Source organism: Protopterus annectens, chromosome 2.part0 (genome assembly GCF_019279795.1).
Source record: "Protopterus annectens isolate FY-2018-M chromosome 2.part0, PAN1.0, whole genome shotgun sequence".
NCBI lineage: Eukaryota > Metazoa > Chordata > Ceratodontiformes > Protopteridae > Protopterus > Protopterus annectens.
The window spans coordinates 438,616,054-438,638,291 of NC_056728.1; positions in this window are offsets into that span (position 1 = coordinate 438,616,054).

The following is a 22,238-nucleotide window of genomic DNA, read 5'->3' on the forward strand; positions in this document are numbered from 1 at the left end:
GTAAAGTTCTGTATAAGGCATGGCTGTAGGTATGTTTTGTCCTGGAAAATCTGACATTTCTGCAGAACATGTCCCACTTTGGGCATTTGAAAAGGTGGCAACCCTAGGTGCATGTTGTCTGAAATACGTTGTAAGATGAACTTTGTGGCACTTCATTTAGGTGAATTCACAACGGGTTTTGCAGCATGCATTTTCTGAAAAATAGGAGTTTCAATAAAGACAGACAATGACGTTTTTAGAGTTAGGCAGAGGATTATAGTCCAGCAACTTCTTTGCTTAATGAATTCTGGACATAACCAAACATGTTTTTTTTTTGGGGGGGGGGTGGCAAAGGGCCAAATGGGGGCAGATTTTAAATAGCGCTCTTGTAAACTTGGAAAGATGTTAAAATAAATAGGTTTTGCATTCACATGCATTTATGATGTACATGAAGTCTGAAACTCGGAATAACCCGTCATTAGTCAGTCACTTCAATCCTCAGTGATTTGCCAGAAAACTGCAAATTTTATGAGGAACAGACCAAACATATGAGGCAAAAATCTGGACATTATGCAATATTCTGGTCAGTTGGTTGTCAGCCCATCATAGTGATAAAGTGGGACTTTTTTATGGAAATGTACAATTTTCCAGGATAACCCATACTCTCAACTAGTGCAAAGGACAAGCACATTTTTATCGCTAGAGTTGTTACTTAGCAAAATGAGGGATTTCAGACACAAAGTAATTGCTTTATGCAACTATTAAAGGTCCCCAAATCTCCAGATATTAACAATTTTGTATGTTTTTTTAACCAGGGGCAAGTGGTCAAGTTTAATTTCCATTAGTTGTTACAAATTTTTCTTGTTTATTGCATTTTATCAAGTGAGTACCAAGATAGTCATTGTATTTTCTGTCTAATGACCTGTTTTGGCTAGAATTTTCAGAGGTACATTTTACTATATCTAGACTAACTTCCAAGGTAGTAGTCATGTTGTATTTCTTTCTTTCTTTCTTTCTTTCTTTCTTTCTTTCTTTCTTTCTTTCTTTCTCTTAGACCAGTTGGCATAATGGTTAAGGTCTTCGCCTCCCATGCACAAGGTTTGATCCTGACCTCTGGCCAGTGCTTGTTTGGAGCTTGCATGTTCTCTGTGGGGTTTCTCCCACGGCCGAAAAACATGCTGACTCGAAACATGCTAACTCACCAATGAATGGAGCTGTGGGCAGCAGCACAGACTATGTATGGTGCCTTATAGGGGAAAGAGTTGTATAGTTTTGGGGCATCTGCTGTGGTGTGCAGTATCCTCAAGATAGGAGGACACAGACTGCATGCCATGGCAGGGCTAGCCGCTCCACTGTTTAAAATATGGCTCTAGGTGATTCGGTCATGTTGACTAATGTTGCCAATGGGCATGGGTAGTTACTGGTGATAAATGGGTTGAGGACCCACCCTACTCTGACCTACGCCAGGGACCCAAACTAATGGTGGGAGGGGTGTATGTGCCCATATGTGGGTTCACTGATGGGACGCAGCTTGGAAGTGGATGACATAATGATACGGAGGAGGCTGGACATCGTCTATTGGACGCCCTCTGTATGGAAGGACAGAGCAGTAAAACCACTTGGCTTGGGATCCAGAGTCTACTACTTAGGAGGGGGACAGTCTAGAAATGGTGTGGGAATTTGGGCGAGAGAGAGGCTTCAGAAGGCAGTGAGGGATATCCTGAGAATTAGTGGCAGACTCATGGCAATCAGACTCCAGTGTAATGATAGGGCAGTTTTCATAATCCCAGCATATGCCCCACAGTGAAGAAAAGAGTGCATTCAGACAACAGTCGCAGGACTTGCTAGATAAAGCAAGACAACATGAATTGGTGTTGATAATGGATGACTTGAATGCACATATTGGGACAGACAGAACAGGATATGAGGACTGCCTGGGTCTACATGGGTGGGGCAACAGGGTTAAAGAAGGAGAGGCTATTCTAGACCTAGCAAATGGCTTGATAGTAGCCAACACATGGCTCAGAAAGAGAGAGAGAGAGTCACAAGACCCCATACAAGAGTGACCAACATGCAACTCGGGTGGACTACTTCCTAGTAAGAAAAAGGCACTGGGGAAGAATCAATGATTGCAAAATCATCCCTAGTGAAACAGTCAGCCCACAGCATAAACCACTGGTTGTCGCAGTCAACTGCAAGCAGTAGTCAGAGAAGGCTCTAAGGTCAACAAAGACCAGTCTGAAGACCTGAAAGTTGACTGGAGAGAAAATACAAAGTTCAAGGATTTACTCAGGGGTCTAGCACTCCGAGAAGAGGAGGAAATAGGTGGAGTTGAAGAAGAATGTCAGTGCCTCAAAACAGCATGTGGGAGGACAACAGAACAGATATGTGTCCGAGTCAGGTATGGAAATAAGGTAAATAAGGAAAGCTGGTGGTGGATTGCAGAAGTCCAGGAAGTCCTCAAAAGAAAGAAGGAGTGCAGGAAAAAGTTGGAGATGGAAAAGACCAACCATGCTAGGAAGGAAATACTGGTTGTCTAACAAAGAAGCTAAGGAAGTAGTTGCAATAGCAAAGAATAGGGCATCAGAGGCATTCTACCAACTTCTGGAAAGTGACTCATTAGGTGGCACAAAGAAGCTACATCACGTTCCAAGGCAAAGACAGATAAAGAAGATAGGTTGATGCCAACAACAACCTGCTCACCAGTCCACAGGACATCAAAGGCAGATAGGAGTATTTCCAGCAGCTTTTGAATGAAGAAAACCCCACAGAAGCCATACTGCCCCAGAAACAGCATATGATGAGAGAAGAGGAGCCCACCCTAGAAGTAGTAAGAATAGCACTAAGGAAAATGAAGTCTGGGAAAGCAGCACTCTCAGATGAGGTCACAGCACATATGATAAAGATACTGGGTAAGATGGGGAGAAATGGCTCCTGGGTGTAATCATAGCAGTGTGGAGAGAAAGATGCATCCCAAATGACTGAAGAATAAGTATACTCATGCCAGTGTACAAGAACAAAGGGGATATCCACAACTGTGGGCAGTACAAAGGAATCAAACTCCTATCACATTGTACAAAAGTTCTAGAGATGGTGATTGATAAAATGGATATGCAGAGTAGTAGAATGTAAGATGGGAGATGAGCAGTTTGGATTCAGATCAGAATGAAGCACAACTGACTGGATGTTTTCAGTAAGACAGATAGTTGAGGAGAAGCTAGAGATGAGGAAAGAGTCCAACTGGGCATTCCTAGACTTGAAGAAAGCATATGACAAGGTCCCCAAGAAAGCTGATCTGGGCAGTACTGCAGTGGTTTGAAGTCCCAGAAACATTGGTAGAATTAATGCAGGCTATGTGCAAGGACCCAATGACTCAAGTATGAACAGTGTTTGGCTGCACAGAGGGGTTCCCAGTGGGAGTGTGTGTACACCAGGGTTCAGCTCTGAGCACACTGCTGTTCATACTGGTGATGGACTACATTAGCAAACAGGTTGGAGGGGACAGATCAACAAAGCTGCTGTGTGCAGATGATGTGGCATTACAGGCAGACTCTGAGCAATAACTTCAGCAAAGTATAGAGCAATGGAATGCAAAACTGAAGACACATGGGATGAAACTAAGCACAGATAAGGCAGTGGTAATGTCAGCAAACTGGGGAAATCAGAAGAAACTGAGAATTGAGAGAGAAGGGAAGATAGTGGAACAGGTAGATAATGGAACAGGTAAATAGCTTCAAGTCTCTGGGAGGGGTGGTTGAGGAGAAGGGAAGTCTGAATGAAGAGGTCAAAGCTAGAATTAGAGGGGCTGCAGCCAACTGGTATAGAGTGTCAGGTGTAGTCTATGACAGAAGAATGCTAAATAAGCTGAAAAGTAAGGTGGACAGGGCAGTGGTGTGACCTACCACTGTATAGTACAGAAACCTAGGCAGTAAAGGCAGAGCAGATGAAAAAGCTAGAGGTGATGGAAAGGACGTACCTGAGATGGGTAGTAGGATGCACTCTGTGGGACAGATGACGAAATGAGGACATAAGAGCAGAAGTGAAAGTAGCTCCAATTGCAGAAAAGATCAAAGAGAACAGATTACAGTGGTTAGGACATGTGCAGAAAAGCAGAAGGCAATCTGATGAAGAAGGTAAGAGGAAAGGAAGATGTCCAGCAAAGAGGTGGTTGGATTGTCTGAAAGAAGATCTGCGACAGAAGTGAGTGCCGAAGAAGGCAGGAGTGTGGCATTGAATCGAGAGAGATGGCAACAGTTAACACGATACCCCGACCCATGTAGAAAATGGGGAAAAGGGTGCTGCTGCTGATGTTGATGATGATTTATTCTCTTAGATCCATTTTCTTCTATTTAGGAACATTATGGAGAGACAGAAATTTCCTGATAAGCTGTAAAAGTTGACCATAAAAACACTTAAAATGTATATTGCAAGGCCTTTGAATCAGATTTAGTTGGAAGTCTCAGACCACCAGAACCTACTGTGTTCAAGATGCTCGGAGTTGCATTTCAGAGCTTTTTTTTATCCTGTTGAGCAAAGGATGGCATGAACAAAACTTGTGGCTAAAAAAAGAAAGTATTGCTCTTCATTTCTTCCACCTTTCTTTCAACGCTCATTAAATAGCAGACTGCACTGTAATAACTAAAGAAAATAATCAAATTAAGCCAATGGTAAGGAGGCTGCTTGGGCCTTAGAATTCCTTGGGATTCTAGATGCTATGAGATGCTTTTCAGAGATATTTTGTCAGCCTTTTGTTACAGTGATTGCCAAGAGAAAAATCATGACCATCTAAAGAAATTCAGTCTTATTTTTTTTTTCTTTCAAGGAAAAAAATTAGCTGTGCCCAAGGCTTGGTGATCAAAGTTGTAAAACAAATAGTTCCCTATAAATTGGGGAAGACAATGGTATCTAAGAATAGTTTTGTCTCCCTGTCAAAAAAGAAGAAGAAGAAAAAGATGGTCACCTTTAGTGTATCCCTTTTACTTTATATTGAGATGAAAGAGAAGGAATTAATGTCCACAGTCAAATGCTTCCAGTTGCTATCACACATCTAGCTTCTTCATCCCCACCCCAAAAGACCTTTTGTGTATCTGACAAACAGAACACAGTAGCATGTTTTATGTGTATCTGACAAACAGAACACAGTAGCATGTTTTAACTTGTTGATCTCAAATGTTTATTGATAATGTCTTCTTACTCCTACTCCTCCAAAAGTTTACCAAATGCATACATGTCTGATATTTGATTGTGAGAAAATTTAAAAATATTATTACAGTAATATAGTCCAGTGTGTTGCTGCTTGGTAGTACACTGCTCCCACGTAAGCTTATCTGACGTGTATAGATGTTTGAGATTTGGTTGTGAGGAAGGTTAAAGAAATAATGACTGACACGGCACCACATAAGTTATAATGACCTTCTGTGCACACCTCTAAGGTTTAATTGTGAGGACAATCAGAGAAATAATGACCATACTTTTCCCAGTCCCAAACAAGCTTTAGTAACACATTTGACTACAATAAAACTTTAAGAAATTATAATCACATTGTCCCCAGCACCCCCTATTACATACAGAACCTATAGCAACTTTCTGTACATAGCTGTGATAAGGGCCACTTGTAGAATAGGTGGGTCCAGGACAGAGGCCCTCAGTAAGTCTGTGTCAAAATTCACTTCTACAATGTGAGGTGTGGAGACTGCCAGGGTCTGTTTGGTATTTTGGTATTTTAGATAAAATTAGTATGAATCCTAGAGGGGGAGATTGGAAGAATCTGTTAAAAAAGAAAGAGACAGAATGGCAGTTGAAATTGGCAGCAATGTTCCACCCAGGGTTGAATGAAACTATATCTATAACCCCCATGTTAACTGAAAAGGCTAATATGATCACATAAATTGCATGCTATTAAATATTGCATCTCTGTTTTAAGACATTTCAAAGAATTTGTCATAAAGTGTTTTTTAACTTTATGTTAACATTTTTCATCTATTTAACAAACAGTAGTTATTTATCATCAGTTTCTAATGGAGTACTTTAAATGTTAATGACTAATTAATTATATTGGACATGGATTGGTGGAACAACTCATGACGTCTAGATGTAATATTATTTTTAAAGTGTTTAGGCAATGGAATTAATTGTATTCTGAAGAAGTCTCCTTAGCAGAGATGAAAGCGCTAAATACATTTTTTTGTAATATGGTTTGTTGTTTTGTTTATTAATAAAGTGTATTCAGATGTGGACTGGACCGTTTTTATAGTTTTTAACAATTTTTTATTTAGTGTTCTACTGTTTATAACTTATTTCAAGTGGTGCTTTAAATGCTTTTTCAGGGATACTACGTGAAATAATAGTCTGAATTTTCTACATTTGCACTCACATTTTGAGTTAAATCTATTCCACAAACTTTACTTTGTGTTGTGAATTTGTCAGAAATGTAAATGGGGACCTGCACACCTTGCTTTAAGTGTAAATTCCAAGAGTATGTTGCAATTTGCACAAATATCATGCTTTAATGTAGCACTCATGCCTTCAGTCATATATTGGCCAGCAGCTAACTTTGGTGCTGCTCACTATTTGCACAGCTTTCAAAATATGCATCTCAACAGTACCAATAAACATTTTTGTGGTATCCATTTATTTTGCATCAATTGTTGCTGGAGCAGTTTAGTTTGACTTCTACACATTTTAGCAGACTGGTTATGATCCCCATGCATAATCATTACATGTAATTGGTTTGCAACTTAGGATCATAGGAGAATACTAGGCTAATGGTACTAAAGGGCCTTTTTAAGCCTAGCCATGCTTCCCAGAAGTATTGGGCAAGTTTTGGTCCCTTTGGCATGTGTGGGGAGTATATGTGTGCTTCCTTTCTCTAATAGTGTCATAGGTGCCAGGCTGGGATAAATTTATGATTTCCCATCCACTTATTCAAGTTGCATTTGAATAAGTGCAGGTAAGAACTTTGTTTCACTTTGATGAGAAACGTATTCCAGAGAAGGAGTAGTTTCTAAAACAAATATCTGCCTCTCCAGCATGCCTTATTTATGTTGCAGAAGAGGTTTAGGTCTCTGGCTTGAATGATTCTGATGCAATTTGTTTTGTGTATGAGCAACATGTCCATTAAGAGTGGCTCAGGGGATGCTTTGTAAGCCAGGCTTGGGTCAACTCTCAGCAGCCTGTAGGAGACAGAGTATATGGATAAGGCTTTCGGGTGGTCCACACAGGACGTTTTTTATCCACCATGTATTTTTTTTGTGAGAAACATCTGTGGACACTACAGTTGTTGCATATGCCTGGTCAGATACATATCGATGGAGATATTGTATTCAATGATTGGTCTAATGAGGGCTAAGTAAAATGGAAGAATGACATCTTTGGACCTTGATGCCATACTCTTGCTTATAACATGTGCAACATAGAATGAGTTACGTACTACGGTAGACACATGATGGTTAAAGGCTAAGTCACTGTCTACATGTGTTCCCAAATCCCAGACCACTGGGTCTACTGTTAGGGATATATTATCAATGTTGAAAAAACACAAACAGCAAGTGATGCTGATAAAGATTGTTCGGCAGAATGTTTAAATGTTTAAAATCCTGGTTTAATAAGTGCTTTTGGTGGGGTCAGTGCCTCACCTTCATCAGACAAAGTAAAACATTAACATAACGTCTTTATATAGACGTACCGTCCTTGATTAGTTAAACAATTAAACAATTATCTTTCTTAAAGAACTACTTCACTGTTAAAAACTTTCAATGGATTTAGAAATAATACATCTGTAAATACAATAAAAAATACATGTAAAAATAATAAATAAATGAAAACACTACCTATACAGGCACTTGTCAAATACCACTACTTCAACTTAAATATGTTTAAACTAACAGCCTTGCTTTGGAAATTTATATTAGCCCATATTTGCACGTTACACAACTTTTAACTTGCTTGTTACATTAATTGAGAAGCTAGCTTTTAAAATTATGCATACCTACCTATTCTATAACTTAATAATGAATAGGCATAATGATCAACCACGGATTTAATTGAAATAAAAAAAGTTCAGTTATATAGGTATGCATTAAAATATAATTTAATAAAAATTATATAGTTTGCCTTATCTATATCTACTTATACATACCCATGTAATGTAAAATTAAAGTCATCTTCTATAATACAAAATATTTTCCATTTAAAAATCCACAAAAATATATATATGTGTATGTATTATGAATTTTATTTGTACAATCAGTTATTTTGTCCGCCTCTTATTATTACTATATTTCATACAGGTTTTTCCACCGCAGTTCTACCTAAAAAGTGCTTTTAGTTTCAAAATACTTTTATTGAGGCCTGGTGGGATATGAGCTGATGTTCGAATTTTCCACATTAATTCATTCTCTTCCAACTTTAATTGCCACGGACCACCTCTTATATCACATTGCACCTGTTGTAGTATTGTGTATTGAAATTTATGAACCATACAGTAGTAGAGTAAACATTACTAGGAGCGAAATGGAATTTCTAGATTTACTGAATGTATGCAATGTTAGGGTTATGAAACCAGATAAAGGTGGAGGGTTGATTTTTATGGACCAGAGTGAGTACAACAGAAGAATGAACTGCTATTTTTCCACAAATGTATACACACAAGTTAGTATTAACGAAGTAAATGGAGCTTACAAGAAGTTTGGGGGTATGTTGGATGATTTATTTCTTGATCAATGAATATACCTCAATAAAAAGTATTTTGAAACTAAAAGCACTTTTTAGGTAGAACTGCGGCGGAAAAACCTGTATGAAATATAGTAATAAGAGGTGGACAAAACATCTGATTGTACAAATAAAATTCATAATACATACACACACACACATATATATATATATATATATATATATATATATATATATATATTTTAGTGGATTTTTAAATGGAAAGTATTTTGTATTATATAAGATGACTTTAATTTTACATTACATGGGTATGTATAGATATAGATAAGGCAAAGTATATAATTATATTTTAATGCATACCTATATAACTGAATGTTTTTTCATTTAAATTAAATTTGTGGTTGATCATTATGTCTATTCATTATTAAGTTATAGAATAGGTAGGTATGCACAATTTTAAAAGCTAGCTTCTCAATTAATGTAACAAAATTTCCAAAGCAAGGCTGTTAGTTTAAACATATTTAAGTTGAAGTAGTGGTATTTAACAAGTACCTGTATAGGTAGTGTTTTCATTTATTTATTTATTATTTTTACATGTATTTTGTATTGTATTTACAGATGTATGATTTCTAAATTCATTGAAAGTTTTTAACAGTGAAGTAGTTCTTTAAGAAAGATAATTGTTTAATAGTTTAATCAAGGAAGGTACGTCTATATAAAGACGTTATGTTAATGTTTTACTTTGTCTGATGAAGGTGAGGCACTGACCCCACCGAAAGCGCTTATTAAACCAGGATTTTAAACATTTAAACATTCTGCCGAACAATCTTTATCAGCATCACTTGCGGTTTGTGTTTTTTTAACACTTTTTATTTTTTATATATTATCAATGTAGTCACAAACAAACAAACAAATCAATGTAGTCATTTGCAGGGAAGGCCAACTTACCAAAAGATAGTATTCTGCACTTCTTGGCACTGAATTTCAAACTGTGACCCTGGCACCAGTTATTAATCTGTATCAGGCCTTCTTGGAGGGTATTTGTGTCATGGAGGATTTAATGAATGCACCCAGTTTGCAATTGTCTGCAAGTTGGTCAGACGGGGCTTTGATGTTAGCCTTGACTTCAGAGAAATATCTGCCAAACAGGAGCAGCCTCAGCACTGAGCCCTGAGGTACTCCACTAGGGACCAGCCTTTATATAGAGGTAGACTTCCCTAACCTAATGTCTTGAGTCCTATCAGTGAGCACACTGGCTATCCATTGTGTGATGTATAAGTTTATACCTAATTTAGTGAGCTTGTCTATGATGTTTGAGTGGGCTACTGTGTTGAACTCCTTGACCAGGTCAAAGTAGGCAGTATGCACCATTTTGCCATCACCCATTGCTTTGGTGACCTTAAAAGAAGTCCATCAGGTTACGCAGGCATGGCCTGCCTTTGATGGAACCAAACTGAAGTGGATCCAATGTCTGACGGTTTCCTATTTCATGGTTTATCAAGTTCATGATTATTCTTTCCATGGCCTTGCATATTAAACTAGTCAGGCTTATGGGCTGATATTTCCCAGATCCGTGGATGACCAGCCCTTGTACAGAAAGATAACCATTGCAGTCCTCCATTCATTAAATAGAAAGCCTGTTTGGAGACTATGGTTGCATATTGATTATAGAGGGCCCACTAATTCATATTTCATACTACTAAGGAGGCACCATGGGATATTAGGTCCCATTGAAGAATTGTTTTTGGCCTTGGGTAGTATATTTATAACCTTCTCTGTTGTCATAGTTGGGGGAATTATGGTTGGGGGCATTTTTTGAGGGATGTCAGGGGTGAAGGTGGGATGAAATTTGAGCTGAATGTATTGGACAGTAGAGTTGCTGTATCCTCTGGCTCAATGTAAGTGGCTACATTTATAATTATTTCAGCACATTGTTATGTATTTGCCTTGAGGTTGTGGGCATAGCTGAAGAATGTGTTGTGATTTTCCTTAGCCAGACAGACTACTTTTACCTCAAATTTGGTTTTGATAGACTTAATTAGTTCCCTGAGTTGCTTATTTAGTTTGACAGAGTTTTCACCTTGCTGGACTTTGCCTTTCCTATTCAGGAAAATGATTTTCTTCCTTTTGTTATACAGCCTGTTTATGCTGGAATTCCATCAGAGTAACTTGCTTATTGTGTTTATCCTGTGATTATTTTTGGTAGGTACTGTTGCTTTAATGCATGAGTGTACAGGGTTTTTGTGAACTCTTCATAGGTAACAATGTTCCCTGTGTTTTGGGGGCTTGAAATTTTACCAGGGTGTAATTTAAAAGTAGAATGTTTGCCTTGCAATAATTCCTAAAAGTTCCAAGGTTAGCTGGTGTACCAAGATGTATTGTTATTTTGAAGGAGATAGCTTTATGGTTCGATCTGACCAGTGAGGACATTGGCCGCAGGGGTGTAGTGTTCCCACATCTTGGTGAAAACTTGGTCAAGGATGTTGGTGCTCATAGTGGGGATACAGACTAGCTGGTCTAGAACATTTGCATAGACAAAGTCCAGGAATCTTGGAGCCTGTAGTTTGGCAGAGTGTATGATTCCCAGTTTATGGTGGGATTTTTGAAGTCACCCATGAATATGGTATTGGGTTGAATAGAGAGTGACTTCATTTCACTTAAGTATGAGGTGTGGGTTTCCTGGTTCATATAGGGGATCCCATATCTCACAAAGATGGAACTTTGCTTAAATTTATACATGAAGAAGCTCAAGTGCTTTATATTGCTTGCCAGCCTTGAGGTGTGTATATTTTTGGTTTAAATAAGCATCTCCACCCTTTGTCCCTTTCTGTGCAGTAGATGGTCTAAATGTGTGGAAGGCATTGTATTCATTCACTACCAGTGTCCTCTCTGTAGCTTTAAACTATGTCTCAGTAACTACATAGAAATGTATAATCTCCATAGTGAGCAGAGCTTGCAGGTAGTGACGTTTTTTGATTAGACTCCTGATGCTGAACAATATCATCCTTAGTTTATCTTGCATTGCTTTACCCACGTTGGATGGTTTATTAGCAAGACCTAAAAAGTTGCAGTGGGGTGGATAAAGTTTTAGCTAGTATCCAAAAGCCTAGAGGGGACAGATGTAAGCCATCCCTGGCAAAGCAGAACGGTCGCTCAACTATATCCTTCCAGGCCAGCAAATATTGTACCCCCTCAAGTGACACCAAAAGCTAAGCAGTTGTTAAAGTCAGTTATCTTTTGTTTGTATTGTAGCTTCATCCTAGGAAAAAGTAGAGTGCTTCTCTAGCCTCATACTGGCCTGGGACACAGTCTGAGACCTTCATCATGTCTGTCATCTTATAATCCAGGGAGGTACATCTCAAGTCATTTATTCCCACATAGACTGTAACTGAATCATACTGGCATTTGTGGTTTATTGACTTTTGTACGTGAATGATCTGGTGGATCCTGGCTCCCTGATAAGAAACAGACCATAACCCTCTCCTTGCTCAGTATGCCTCACAATGAAATCTCCTATGACCAAAGAATTGGATTGCAAGGTTGTCTGCCTTATGGGCTTAGACGCTGAGACACAGTTTGATGTGGTTGAATGTGTAATGGTGTGTGTTGCTCTGGTAGGTTGCTGAGGATACTTATTGTAATTTCTGTGTCTTGGAAACATTTGAGGATTAGGTAGAAGTATTTTTAAGAACCTCAGCATAGGTGGGTCTGTATAGTTGTCTTGTAGTTTGTGTGTCAGGTATTTTATGTTTCTGACAACTTGTTTGGAAGTTGTAGTAATTTTATGTGAGAGCTTTCACTCCAGAGAGACAGCATGTGTAATTCTGTCAGATTGTTTGAGAATTAATTGTCTGAAATCATGAGATAGTTTCTATATTGTCTCAGGATACCCAGTTCTATCAAGCTGGCTACAGAGACAGGAGAAAAATGCAGATCCATGGTTTCAGGTATCTATATAGTGAGCTTCAATGTGAGCGGTGCTAAAGGGATACTAAAGTACCACTGTGATCACTGATAAATTCTGTGTTCTATGCTCCTTTTGTGTGTAACCACTGAATGAGAGAACTAAGGATCTGTATACCATATTTGCCTGGATGCTTGTTGAATAAGAAGTACAATCTTATTCTAATCTTGGGGAGTAGGGCTGCTGTTAGCATCAACTAGGTACGAAATGAGCAACTACATAATCTGGAACTCTCACAGGTTATTTTTATAAGGAATTGAGATTCTGAGTACCTGTGTCTACAGCTTGGATTCATGCAAATGCGAAGACTTTATAAATGCAGGGGAAAAACAGGAAACAGGTGAAATAGCCCACTGGCCTATCACCACAAACACATGATCATCAGCACAGACGAAGACCAGTCTTCTCTCTACTTTCGCCAAAGGGCAGACTTACCTTTTCTAAATGGTGAGTCAAATAGCCAACACTTAGAATCAGGTAGAAGTGCAGAAACGCAACAGTTGTTAACAATTACAAAAAAAATAAAGAAGGTAAGAGTGCAAAAACGGTGCAAATAATGTGTAAATATCAAAGCAGCATTAGTACATTTCCAAATAAAGTGCAACACAGCAATGTAGAGTATTTAACTGTGAATGGGTTTGGATACACCTGGGCAGTCAAATACAGAGGCAAAAATAACAGTACTTAAAGTCACTAAAAGTGTAAAAACTCTGCAGTTAAAGCATGCAAATATCAGTAGCACTTGCATATTTCAAGATAACGTGCAAAACAGCACTGAAAAGTACTTATCTGGTAGTGGATTTGTCTGGATTCAGCAGAAAGCCTCAGAAATCAATAGCAAAGCTCTGTAATAATGAGCCGAGCTTTACACAGACAGATAAAATATAGGAAACAAGCAAAATAGCCTACTAGCCAATCACCAAAAGCACACTTTAAAGTTTCCTAGTGCCTATCAGCAGAGAAGACCTGGCTGCTGACTACTCTCACCTGAGGGTAGGCTTAACTTTTCTAACTTTAGATCACTGAAATGAAATGTCGTGCAGTAAATAATCAAGTTAAAAACAGTTTAGAGTCAAGCAGAAGTACAGAAACTCAACAATTGTTAACAATGGCAAAAACAAAAGCACCTTTAATGAAGGTACGAGTGCAAACACTGTCTGCAAATACTGCACCAGTATTAAAGCAGCACTTACATGTTTTCAGATGAAGTACAATGCAGAGTAATTATTTAGCCATGGATGGATCTGAATACAGCTTATCAGTTAAATATAAAGGCAAAACAACATTCATTTCATGCCAGTGGCCAGAACATTAACAATGGATATGGTTTATGGTTGCTCATTTGTCAGGCATATTTTTTATTATTTTTTGCAATTTACCCTTTTTAGCCTCATTTGGCTTCCATTCTTATTCTCCTCTTTTTGAATGCATTCTTGCAGTTTTTCAGCCACGCTTTTAAACTGTATGCTTGAAAACTCACTTGCTGTATGCACATTCATGCATGAGAAGGATTTATTAAAAATACTGGCTGACAGTAATGTTTCCTATTGTTGGTGCACACTTACACACCTTTGGCAACGTGCCCCATATCAGTATGTGATCTGTGGTTAGAACTTAAGCAGAAATTATTTTAATGAAGAATGGTGGCTTATGGTAATGCTGTGGATGCCAGGCTGTTCAGTAGTGGGAAATACCAATGACATTTTCAGTCCTCAAGCTCCTTGGTGCTAAATGAGCTGACCCTTTTGCTCTCTAAGAAGAATTAAAATTAATGTAATTGTTCTGATTTAATTTTTAGTTTTTCTAAATGTTCTAGAGTTACTCATTAAGCTTATTTACCTAAACCAAATGCTTGCCCACAGTCTTTCATTGCGTATGATCTCTCCTTTGCTGTGTTATCACAAAGAACATCTTGCATCTTCTCCTAGTTTTGCCTGTAACTTCCTGACTTCAGTGAGAGATTTACTCTATTGCATTTTCCCCAGACTGTGTTAGTGGATAGGATGTGCTAACTGGACTATATTTGACAGGTTTGACAGGAAAGTGCCACCATTTTAAGGCTTCAGACCAAGGGTAGCATTCAAACAGCTGTTCCACAACGAAAGGACATGGATCAAGCCTGTAGTAAATTTCCAGCAGTTGTTGTTTCTAGTTTTGGCTGTCTTTCCCATAATTGATGACCTTCTCATTCAATGACCTACATAAGAAATTTTAATAATCCCATGAGTTGCTAAATTTAAACTCGATGTGATTCAAAACATATAAGGCAGGTTACAGGTGTGGCAAGCACTTTTATACAAGGGAAGCATTTTCTGACTCTTGGTTGGCTATAGACTCAGAATCTTTAGCTATGATTTATAACAAAACCGAAGAAAAACACTAATTTAACTGAAGAAATAGATTCTGACTTATGATTAAGCTTATTAACAGTTTTTCACTTTCCTTTGCTCAGGTAATGTGTTTTGATGTAGGATGTGCAGCCCTTTCCATGCTGCAGTTTCATTTCCACTCTGGATTGTATGCTTCATTGTCATAGTCTTGGTAATGTTCCACTCGAAAGATGAGTTTGTCACTGAATCACTAGGAGGGCTTGTGAAGTACGTCTATTTTACTATAGACTGTAGATTGGCAATAATGATGTAGACCTGAGTAGTTATTTGAATCACCACAACCTATGTCTTTGTCAACTAAGAGTACTCGGTGTGGCTGAAATTTTCACACTTCTGCTTGAGTAATTTTTGATTGTGCTCGTAATGCCATGAGACAAAACATTATTTAAAATTAAATAGTTACAGATGGTTCTATAAACTTCTGACAGAAATGTATTCCAAGCAAGTCATGAAATGTTGTACTTACCAAATGAACAGTTTGACAACAAATATCATGCAGTGAACACGGATTTAACATTATTTCACCCAACTATATGTGTGGTCAAATGTCTGAGTGCTGTCTGATTCATTAGGAGACATCATTAATATTTTCCACATTCAAGAATGCATAGCTCTACTTTTTAAAATCTTCTACATTAATTATAACTCTTTCCTTAGTTATGTCAGAAAACTAGTGCTGTGCATTGCTCTGAACATATACAAATAATGCCTCTTGTTCTGACCAATAAACATGCTTGCAAACAAACTGCCAACTTCACCCATGAGACTACCAACAAAATAAATACCTAAATCCCTTATTCCCCGATTTATCTCTAAAGATCATTTTGCTGAAAGTGTTAACCAAGAACAAAAATACTTCTTCCATGGGAATGACAATATACCTGATGCTTAATTAATTTTGGTAAATAAGCCTTGTAGACTGAGTCCTTAAACTGTTTAATGTAAGTTTTTCCTCTGGTTTCAGCCCTGATGAGTGGTGTACTGTAGTCATGATGCCCCCTCCATAATGGTGGTCATGCAACTGACCTAGATAATTACAGACCTATCAGTCTAACAAGCCTCATCTGCAAAGCCATGGAACATATTATAATTAAATTCATAAACTACTATATCAAGAATCTTATTTGACTTGACCCCCAAGAGTTTCACTTTATGAAGGATAGGTCCTGTCTATTGCATCTGAAAAACATTTTTTAAATTGTATTGAAGGCAGTAGAGGTTGGCCATGTAGTACACCCAGCTTATCTTAACCCGACCAAAACCTTTAACACCATTTCCCCATGCTGGCTTCTTGTAATAACCTTGAAAGACAAAAAGAGAGAGAGAAATAAGAACATAAGTGATTCATATGATGGGTTGTTAAGCAACATTACAGCAAGGTTAAGGTAGATGTGACTTGGCAAAATATTATACTTGTAATTTTTTGTCTTTTCATGACAACAAAGCTATAACACTCATCTGTAGAAGGCTTGAATGAAAAAAAAAAGCATTTGGACATGCATTAGCCTCCAGTCTCACTTGCCACCACACACTGTAGATTTAGTGATGTTTGGAGCAGCTGTAAACTGATCCAGTGAGAATCACTTTATCCACAACACAACACTAAGTGGTTGTTGGGCACCTACCCAGCTCTATGACTGTCCATGTCCATTGCCAACAGTTATCCTCATTTGGGGGGATTGATAGAAACTGCCACAGTAGTCCTTTCCATTCAGTCAGCCCATGACAACAGTATTTCATTTGGAAGTAGCATAAAAGTGCAAACTACCTCATTACACATGAGTAGTAGATAACTGCACAATATGTACAATATATTTACTGATTATTTCTTATTTTGGAAAGTTGTGACTGAAAACTGCAAACATATTGTGTTTAAAACACCAAGTTTGTTTTGATATTTCAGCCTATCTGTGAATTACTGAGCCAGTGTTAATGTGCTTGATGTTATGTCTGATTAACAGAGGTAAATAAATAGATATGTTTTTGCAATTAATGTTCAAATGTATCACAATATAGTAATAAATATGCAAACATCTATCAACTTGTGATGCTCTTTTTTCTCTATCCCTCTATACCTAAAATCTGATTTTTGAGAATAAATATGGCACTGTTTTCTGACTCAGGCAGTAACAGATGTGTGAGCTGTACTTAAGTTTTACAAAGTCTGCAACATTTAAAATAAAATATGTGATTGAAGCCACCTGGCAGTGGGAATGTTGGCTTTAGCTGATGCTCGTTGTTGAGATACTCTGACCCTATGTACAAAATGGGAAAATGGGGTTGATGTCAATGTGACTGAATCTGTAATATGTGCTGTCAGGGACATGAAATGATATGAGAAAGTACAGTTGTGTAAAATCTTACCATAACAGTAGATGTCCTTGCCTTCACCACTGCAGTATTCATTTCAAATGGGATTCCCTGCTGTGAAGCCCACCGTCCGACCAATTTACCAAAGTCTACCATTGCTTTAAGGCATGCTGAACATCACCTACACACTCCTTAGGTAGCATAGGGCATAAAGGTGACGTTCAGGTGTACCATCCTCAGAACTGATTACCCCAGTAGGAACAGCAGTCAAAGGAAAACCAAAGAAAGAAAACATGTACATCCAGGAAGGAAAAAAAGACTAGGCAGATGGAGGGAGGGAGTGAATACTGCAGCAGTGAAGGCAAGGACATCTACCTTTATGGTAAGATTTTACACCACTGTACTATGTCCCTACATTCACCACTGCACTATTCATTACAAATGGGAGAGTGCCAAAGCTCAAGAAGAAACGTGGGAGGAGGAAGCAGCAGCAGAGCCTTCTAAGAAGCCATGAAGAATGGCATCACAAAACCAGCTCTAGCTCTGGCGATACCACCCAACAGGTAATGTTTGGTGAAGGTATGCACAAAAGTACAGGTAACAGCTTCAAGAATAGAATTAGTGTCTAAGCACTTGAAAAAATCACCAGAAGAAGCCACAGCTCTAGTAGTATGAGCCTTTACAGAAGAAGGAAGGTTCTCACCATGAAAAGTGTAACAAAAGGAAATAGCCTTTGAAATCCAAGTAGAAAGGCCTAGGATGAAATGAAACAAACAACGGGTCTGCTTTTTTGATAGCTTTAGTTTTATCCAAATAAAATCTGTGCTGTCTATACACATCTAAGGTATGCAGCACCCTCTCACTGTCAGATTGTGGAGAGGGGAAAAAAGTAGGCAAATTACTAGACTGATTAAGTGACAACTCATTAACCACCTTGGGCATGAAAGAAGGATTAGTACTCAAGGACACCCTGTCCACATGAAATATCAAAAAAGATGGAAAAAAGGGCTTGCAACTCAAACACCCATCTGGCAGAAGTAAGATAGTAAGTAAGACAGTAGTCCTTTCCATTAAGACAAAAGAACAGTCTTCCAAGAACAATATTGCAAGGAAGCTAAAACAGCAGGCTCAGAAGGAGCTTGAGTCAATTTTTTCAGAATTAAGTTAAGATCCCAGGGAGGAGGAACAGGCTTCCTGGGAGGTCTAATATTAAAGATGTCTTTAAGAAATTGCTTAGTCTTAAATCTAGAAGCTAATGGGGGACTTAAAGGCAAACAAGCAAAAGGAGCTGATAAATGGGCCTTAAAAGAAGAATAGGCCAAACAAGCATTGAGCAACTCACAAAAATAAGAGAGAACCAAAGGAACATCCACAGAAAGTGGATCCAGGTCATGAGAAAGGCACCAAATAGAAAACCTCTTCTATTTAGACAAGTAGGATTTGCTAGTAGTAGGTTTCTTGGCCTCCTACAGGACCTGTAGCACGTCCTCAGAAAAAAGGTGTCTATGAGGGATCAAAACCCTATCACCCACAGTGTCAGTTGAAGTGTGGGATGGATGAGAAACCCCTTGTCTTGTGTGAGGAGATCCACCCTGTGAGATAACTTGTGATGATTGCCCTTGGCTAGATGCAGAAGTAGAGGGAACCAATGCTGTAATGGCCAAAAGGGAGTCACCAACAAGATTGTGGGATCATCCTGTTGAATCTTGAACAGGACTCTTGGATTGAGAGGAAGGGGAGGGAATGCATAAAGAAACATCCCCTTCCATGAAAATGAGAGGGTGTCCACCTTCCATAGCAGAAGACCTGGGATTCTGGCACAATACAGAGAAAGTCATCTGCTCAGAGGGGAGGCAAAGAGATCTACTTGAGGAGTACTCAACTGGTGAACGATGTCCAGAAACACATCCCTGTGAAGCTGCCAATCATGGGACTGAGTGAAGGACCTGCTCAGAGTGTCTGCCACAATGTTCTGATCTGAAGGAATATAAACTGCCTGAAGGGTCACTTGATAGCCAGATCCCATACCAGAAGTGCCAGCCGGCAAAGAAGGTAAGATCTTGTTCCCCCTGTTTGTTGATATACCACATAACTGTGGTATTGTCTATGAATACCTTGAGAGGCCCCAGATAGAATAGAGGATGAAATGCCTGAAGAGCCAGCATAAGAGCTCTCATCTCTTTGATGTTGATGTACTCCTTCTGCTGACAAGGCGACCACACTCCCTGAACCCTCAGGGAACCAAACGTTGCTTCCCATTCCACATCTGAAGCATCTGTGAACAGATCCTGAGAGGGAAGAAGAGGTTGAAAAGGGAGGCCTGGATTCAGAGACAACTGCTGAATCCACCACAGAAGTGCTTTCTTGAGACATGGGAGAAGAGGAACTGTAAAGTCTAGAGAATGTGCATGCTGAAGCCACACCAACTTCAGAAACCACTGGAACTTCCTCATTTGGAGTTTGGCCAGAGGGAGCATCAAAATGGTGTAAGCCATGAACCCCAGAGCTCTCAGAAACTCCCTGGCTATAAGGGAGGCCAGGGGGAAAAGAGTTTGCAAGTAAGAAATGAGATTTAAGGTCTTTGGAGGAGGCAGGGATGCCAGCATTGGCACAATCTGAATCCTGCAACCCAGAAAGACATGATCCTGAGAAGGAGTCAGGAAAGACTTTTTGAAGTTTATCGTGAACCCCAGCCTCTGAAGAAAAATGGTAAAATGAAGATTTTGCAAAAAGACCTCTGGAGAAGATGCCTGAATCAGCAGGTCATCCAAGTAAGCAAAGATCTCGATCCCTTGAAGCCTGCAAAAAGGAATCACAAGGTGAGGCATTTAGTGAATACCTTTGGGGCAGTAGAAAGGCCAAAGGGCAAAGCACAGAACTGACAATGCCAGGAAGCAACAAAGAAATGCAAAAATCTCCTGAAAAGAGTATGGATCAGAATAAGGAGATAAGCATCCTTGACATCCAGAGACACCAGAAAGGCCCGAGGGACCAAGAGAGAAAAAGGGACTGAAGGGATAACATCTGAAAGGAAGGCACCTTCAGAAAGGTGTTTAGATGAGAGAGGTCTACAATAGGTCTGCAAGTAACTTTCTTTCTGGGCATTAGAAACATTCTTGAAAAAAAACTTTTCCCCCTTTGGGAGACAGGCACCTCTTGAATAGTACCCTGAAACAAGAGATCTCAAAGAACCTCTGGGAAAAAAGGAAGCTGTTCCTGACAAGGCTGAGGAATGCCCATAAAAGGAGGATGGGAAATCCAGACCATGAAGTATCCCTGCAAAATGATTGACTGAACCCAAGAATCCTGGGTGATCCAGAGCTAAATAGGAAGAGAAAGAGGAATGTGGCTGGGAACAGATGGATAGTCAGACAGCACCTGGTTTGTCAGGGAAAAGAAGGCTTTAGAATCCCTGCAGTCTGAGTGGCCTTGGCAGGAGGAGTCCGTTTACCATCCTTTATAAGGAGGGCGAGATTGCTTACAAATAAAGGCTGGCTTAGAAGCAAAGTTTCACTGAAATTTAGGCACAGTAGAAACAAAGACATGTTTAAGCTCCTGTAAAGCCATTCTCTTGTCCTGAAAAGACTTAAACCAACAGCCGCTTCCCCAACAAAAGTTTATTATCCATAGGAGCATCGATCAACTTAGCCTTAATATCATCGACTAAAGGTTGAAGCCTAAGCCAAGAATACCTCCTCATAACTGAACCAAAAGCACTATCCCTAGAAGAGGCATCTGCTGCATAATAACTACATTTAATAGAATAATAAACTACCTGAGAGGAAGTCCCAAGCAAGGAAAGAGAAGGAGATTTACTCTCAGAGTCAGGAAGATCAAACAAAGGTGACAAGCCTGAGAAAGAAGAGCCAACACATACCTAGAGATATGGGTCTGATAATGAATAACCCTAAAAGCTAGGGTAGTGGAAGTATAAACCTTCTTACCCAGCCTATCCATGGTTGTACTGTCCTTGAAGACAGTAACTTGGATGAACAAAGCAATTGAAATGGCTTATTAGAGGCTACAGATGCCACAGAGGGGTCAGCAGCAGGACATTTAAACAAAAAGGAACAATCCTCAGGCACCCTATAAAACCTATGAGACTTATTAGTAGCAGGGGACAGAGAATCTGGAGCTTTAGAGGCATTGAAAAAAACATCCAATAAAGCAGCCGAGGAAGGAGGAATGGCCACAGGTTTAGGAGATTCCATATGCAGTAACTCACAGTACTTCTTATGGATATCTGAAACCTGGGCACAATCACACTTAAAAAATTCCATCATGCTAGAGATTCTTTCCCCAAAGGAAACTTTGTCAGAAGGATTATTTAGAATATGAGAGTCCTCCTCCTCAGACCCATAGTTTAAAGGAGAAGGAATACGGGTAGAAGAAGCAAGGGATTCTTCATCAGAATCCAACTCTTCCTTAGAATAATTCAATTCTATGGGACTTTTAGAGGAAGAAGAGGACCAAGGAGGAGCAGATACCGGAGCCCCTTGAGGAGGCCTTAATGACAGTAAAGCATTAAATAACCCCTGGGTAAAGGCCTGCCACTCACTTGGTGGATCCCTAGGAGCAGAAAAAACATGATTAGTTTTCTGTTTCTTTTTAAAAGGGAATGTCCATCCTAGAAACCTGAGAAGGCACTGACTCAGGACGGCATTCCACAACTGTAGTAGGAACTTCTTCCCTAAAAAGAAACTGTGGAACCCCCCCAAACCCCTCGGAAACAATCAACTGTGGTACCCACTGAATGCCCAAAATGGATGCCTGCGAAGCCTCGTCGGATGTGCTGCCCGCCAGATCCTTGCCGGTCTCCAACCAGATGCAGCAAATGAATCTGACAATACAACCAGGCAAGTTTCCAGGTTTGTAATAACCTCAGGAGAAACTCCTGGCAGAGGATGGACAGAGGAAGATTCAGG